General features: G+C 31.6%; 1 pseudogene; it reads left to right on the top strand.

The window, feature by feature from the left end:
• The first annotated feature begins 751 nt into the window (after positions 1 to 751).
• LOC148620595 (uncharacterized) lies at positions 752 to 4,586 on the top strand (annotated as a pseudogene).
• Positions 4,587 to 6,196: the final 1,610 nt, after the last annotated feature.

Raw genomic sequence — 6,196 nt, 5'->3', positions numbered from 1 at the left:
GGTTTTCACAGAACATATTAAGATGGCAAATGAATCGAAAGAAATTTGGGAAATAATTTATATAGTTCCTTGTCGAAATTAATACAAGACACATTTTAAATCATAGAAACATTGACGGTTTTTGACTACACGATTATCATTCAAAGAAATCATAATGTTTGGTATGGACAGATAAAATATATGTCATATTATTAGCCTTGAATGCATATTACTTTGGCTATAAATCACTGAAATTTGCATGTTATTCATGTATGAATGGAAAGGAAATACATTTAGGAAAACTGACTTCATTGAAGAGGAGCTAAGGTAAATATTGAAGAATAATTACCGCTAGAAAACAACTTTCACTTGTATCGGACTTTCATTATGATTCCATGAAAATATATAACACACATGCGCAGGATTTATTTCTGACATTTAAAAGATATTATGAGTGGACGCTTGATATATGAATGTATATTAATAAACTTCATTTTCATTACTGTAGTGGAAACATGTTCACAATTTTTGAGAACATATAACTCAGTTCAGATAAGTACTCTTTTGTTTGTTTCAGAGAGAGTTTTGATCTGACTTTATCATGCCTCATTATCTGTTAATATTTTAATTTGTATAATCGTAATTTATTGTGAAAAATAAATGTGTTTCTGGACAAATTAGCAAGCCTGGAAAAGGAATATATAAATGAACTAAAATCAAGATTTGGCAACCATAGGCATCAAATCACATTAGGTACAATGATTTGTCCTCTATGAATGCCACAGATCCAGATGTGTCAGAAATTTTACGGCTTCATGAATTATTGGTTGATATTGCTTTTAAAAACCAACGTGGGGACAAATGTTGCCAGTAGCTTGGGTTCCCCTTAAGATGTCAATCTCCGATTTATGCGAACAGGAGACGACCATACTTCGGAAAAATGAACTAAACGATTTCAATGCAATCAATGGCGATCTTGCAATAACAAGCTAACAACTAGAAGTTTTCCTTACTACTCAGCACACCCTAGGAAAACGTCTGTACTACAAACATCCCAGATTGGACGAATTTATAATAGTTCAACCGACCTCAGTGGTAAACATTCTAAGATCTTTTATAACAGATGAACAGTTTTGGCCAAAAGATAAAAAGATTATGAGCATATTTAAGAATTTACACAAAACAAGTATGATCACGAGAGGAGATTTGCATTTTTTGCAAGACTATGCCAACAGATGAATACAAGGATTTTGCGATTCGTTTGCTGATTTATCTCAATATATTTAGTTGAACCAACTAATTGCGAAAAAGAAAAAAAGTCAAACCACTTTTTAGTCCTTAGTATGGTGAAGAGGCGAGCCCCAGCAGAATTGATGGAAAAAGAACATCTTGCCCAAAAGTCAATTTGCATGTCTTACAGTCTTAAGAATTTGGATGTTCCATCGGCTCTTGCCTTCCATCTTATTGGAGCACAGTAACTAGCATATGGAACTTTAAGAAAACTAATGGACAGTTAAGCTTGTATTATCAAGCAGCAGTGCTTGAAGTAGATGACCAAATTGAGATGCGACTTTTTACGAAAGGAAAATGTGTATTCGTGTGCTTAGTAAGTGATAGATCAAAAGATCAACTATCTCATGATGTTGCATCAAGTTTTCAAGAGTGTCTGACACAAGCATTAAATGGGGCGCTGGACTTTTATGTCCGCACCTTTGGACTTATCAAGCGAACTGCAAAGTCGAAAGTATGCATGATATCGAGTTTGGCAATATTTGTAAAACCAATGATATCTGCACAGTTTCTGAGAAGTCACTTGGAAGGAAGCAAGCGTGGAAATGCAAGACCCATGGTGTTGAAAATAATACAAAATATATGTCATAGTGGATATTTGAAAACGTAAAGAGATACAAATCAATGATCTTTTCAAATACTTACTTTTTAGCAAAGAGAAATCAAGGGAACTAGCGTCCGAGCAGAAATTGAAAACAATACATATATCAAATATACAGACAAAACATGGAAAAAAGATGCACAAAACAAAGGCCATTAAAAGCAAAAATAACACGTACAAAGAAGCAAAAACAAATGAGCAACCCACCACAAACGGGAACATTGACCAGTTGCCCGGTAGGATAGGTGTCCCCTGCTTAATCAATCAATGATATATACAACATAAATATAAAAAGAGCAATGCTGGAAAGCAGAAAATGAATATACTGCCGTTATGTGTTATTATTAGTCAGAATGGTACTAACGACACACATACACACAACTTTTATACGGCATTTGATCTGCTTTGATCCCAAAGTTATGCTGTTTTGTACATTTGAAAACAATTATTGTGCTTTTTTTGCGATCATTTATGTTGACACATCGTTTCATATTCCAAGTTAACTTTTTCATATTTCTCCCATCTTTTCAGAGTAACAAAACTTGCGATGATGGTTGTAATAATTATTCAAATGATAATTGAAAATCCAACATCAGTTGAATTCTTTTCATGTTTGTATGTTTTGTTTCATATCCAGGTAAGATGTATGCTGAATTGTTTTACAGAAATTAAGAAAAGAAATGTTTTAATGCATCTGTATAACGCTATGTATCATAACTTAATAGGATAAACTTTTCATAAAGTTAGGAGATCTGAATGTGCCGATCAATATATGTAATAAGGCAATGAGTAACGTTAAAAGCTTAAAGAAAGGTTATCTAACATTCATAGGTTTAGATGTTTTCAAGTTAGCAATGTAACCTTTAGAGAAGCACCTAATGCGAATTGCGAACCAAATGAATCCAGATAAATTTTGAGAATTTATGTTTCACCTGAAATTAACAACAGAAGAAATCGATAACATAAAATATCAATATGAAAGAAATAATCCAGTAGAGCAGAACGTTATGATGTTGTTGAAATGGAAGGAAAAGAAAATTGTTCCAGATCTTAAATTAAAGAGTTTCCTACCCATGATAAAAGATGTTGGCTATTCGGAACATCTGCTATGCCAGGATCATGTATTTCAAGGGAGAAGTAAACATTTAAATAAAACTGGTATACATTTGTGATCAAACGACAACAGTTCAATATTTTACGTATTGTTTTTGTTTATTTTGTTTTCATGATTTGTGCTTTTTTGTTTAGTTTTAATTTGTTTTGTTTTGAATATGTCTTGTCATTTTTTTATGTTGTTTTTGTTTTGTTTTTTTTATTTCTTTTACTTTTATATCCTTTAGATTGCGCTTTACTTTTTAAATATAGGTTTAAAATTGTTTTGTTTTGTATCTACGTACACGTTTGTTGACTTTTTTTATTTTATTTTATTTTATTTTGTTTTTGGTCAGGTTTTTGAGAAAGACACGTAAGTTATATGTAGAAGTATGAACTGCTGTTGCGACTGTACATACTTATCTTATAATTAATGTTGGATGTATTGCATTATAAGCTAATCCCAGTACCTTGATCTTTTCTTTATAATTAACAAACGTTTTTTTTGTTTTTAACAATAAGCAAATCTTACAATCAAATGGAATTTCTTACAGCATCGCTGGCTATATAAATTGATACAAAAATATAACTGTAAATTAATAAAAGGATAATTAATTGGAAAGATTGAATAACCAACGCATGATTACGAGTGCCGAAGAACGTTTAGTGTGTTAAACGTATTCCGCGCACGAATGAAAACTTGATGCGTTATTTGCATTCGTGATCATACCTTGAATGAATGACTGCTTTATAAATACTAGTAATAAAAGACACGATACAACGATAGATTTGTCAAAATCTATATATAGTTTTAATTTACAGCTACTTTTTATACAGTCAATGTTGGCTAACATCATCATTTAATTCATTTTTTTCAAAAATGTTCCGAAAAAGATATGATGAAAAGTTTGAACGTTACTTCTCCGTCCGGGTTTGTCGTGAATCAATTAAGGATTACATTTTTTGGTGTCAATATTTGGGCTATCGCAATACATAAACAATTTGACATCTAAACACTTGGAAAATAACCGCAAAATCGCATGCAACGCTTAATCAAAAGTTTGCGTGAAAATATATATAAGGAATGATTCAAACGTAAATGATACGTTTTGACGTTGCAAATCATTGTTTTGTGGTAAGAATAACAATATTGGACCTGAGTACTCGTTTAATGCAAACTGGTTCACCTAAAGATGACAAAGTCGCTGTAAGACGGAAAAACGTCACGACCGACGGAATCGATTTTTATGCATTCGCAACGGCATTTTCGCAAATTTCTGGTAAATAAGTTTGATCTGTCACTATTTGGTCCAGAAATTGTCTTTGGCATATATTGTTGTAAATGTATGAAAAAGTGGTTATTTCATTAAGTTGACATTGTTTCTACAATATGGAAAACAATAACAAAATGTTGTATCGTTTCTTTTGTTGACTAGTATATAATAAACAAAAACATTGTTCAATCGCATTATGACTCATTTGTTTAGACCTGGTAGAAAGGGATCTACACGATACCCCAAATGATAATATTCTAGATAATCTACCGAGTGAAATGGGAAACTGCGTGATTCAACTCGGCATTGAACTCGGATTTAGCATCTTTGACGCAGAAGAAATAATTTAAGACAATTTTGGAAAGCTGCGAGATTAGATAAAAGCATTCTTATATAAATGGAAGTACATGAATAGCCCAAGGCCTACATTGTTAGAATTAATGAGCGCCGTCAAGCAATGTCAATCAGGCGGATTTACTTCACTCCATGAAAGTTTGAAGAAGTAATGATTTGAGTGTCACTCAATTCACACGCTGATATTACCTTATCAATAGAAATCATCATCTGTTAGTCTCATTGCAACGAACAAGTTTTACATCAAGCCAGAATAATTATTTGATGTTTTCAATCATGATACATTGATTCTTCACGTAGCTCTTCTAATTTGTATTTGTTTATTTTTTATTTGAATATGTGTGTCTTTCAAGTAGTTATTTATGAGTCATGCACCAATTCAACGAAAAATATAATTTAAGATGATCATAAATTATAGTTTTACAATAGAAACTTATATTGTGACACTATACAATGTAACTATACAATAAATTTCACGCTTTTTGTGAAATTGAATGGTGATGATTATCAGGCGACTGCAAAAAAATTTTAAAAAATTACGCCAGTTTTAGTAACAATTCAACACCACTACTGTGATGCCACCCATAGAAGTTTTAAAAAACGACAAATTTTAGCTTCACGACGGAAATTTCCCACGGTAGTACATTTTTAAGGGTATGCTGGGATACTGGCTATAAAACCATTCTAATTTTCAATATTTGAATTGATCAATATTTATTGGTGTTGTTTTCTGATTTGTTTCAACAACGTTGCATAAAAAAATTTCAGCAACATTTTTAAATTTAAAGGTACCAGTATTGTATTGCATATCACTGAGCGGGTGTACGTCAAAACATGGATGCTATTAAAATATAGTGCATTTTCTTTTTGCCTCTCTACAAACTAATGTTTTGTCAAAAGATATGAACAATGAAATATAAAATAGAGCAAACATCACACTGTAAGATGAAGAACTTTTTTAAGAGAAAATTTAACACATTAACATAAAAATGTTCCACTGAAAAGATGGTTTGATGAGTGCAAAACGAAAGAGAAAGTAGGGAAAATGGCTATTTATAGTTCAAGAATACTTTTCTGTCCGATCTTCGTGGTCTCACCCTGTTTGCTTCGCGGGAAATTATTTTTTCACATGTCCTTAGAAATGCTACATAAGTGAAAATTGTATTGAATGAATTTACATATTTTTTTAACAAATCCTAAAAATATGCACTGCACTATAGAAGTCTATGGGAAAATTAATACGATACTGAGACCTAAAGTGGAACAATGCAATTCACATCACTACTCTATTGGTAAGAAAATATGCTAACCTGCTTTTATTGTCATAAATGTCTTTTAAACGCCTTATTTAAAGTAAGTATTGTCATTCCTATGTAACTCTGTCAACAAAACTATATCTAAATAGAAACTGTAACAGATAAATGTGATACATTTTACCATGTTACATGTACTTCACATTAGGATTCGAATTGTAACAAAAGTTCAATATTATTTTGGAAGGTTGTTAAAAACATCGTAAACCAAACTTGTTTCGAAAACTCTAAATGATTGGTTGATAATTCCTTACATAGGTCATCTCAGAACAAAATATATAACAAGCGAGTCA

The sequence above is a fragment of the Perna viridis genome, chromosome 3, assembly GCF_037379345.1.
Source record: "Perna viridis isolate PV_CMFRI_1.1 ecotype Kerala chromosome 3, ASM3737934v1, whole genome shotgun sequence".
Taxonomy (NCBI): Eukaryota; Metazoa; Mollusca; class Bivalvia; order Mytilida; family Mytilidae; genus Perna; species Perna viridis.
Note: the sequence above shows the minus strand (reverse complement) of the source record. Positions and strands in the feature narration are given on the sequence as shown.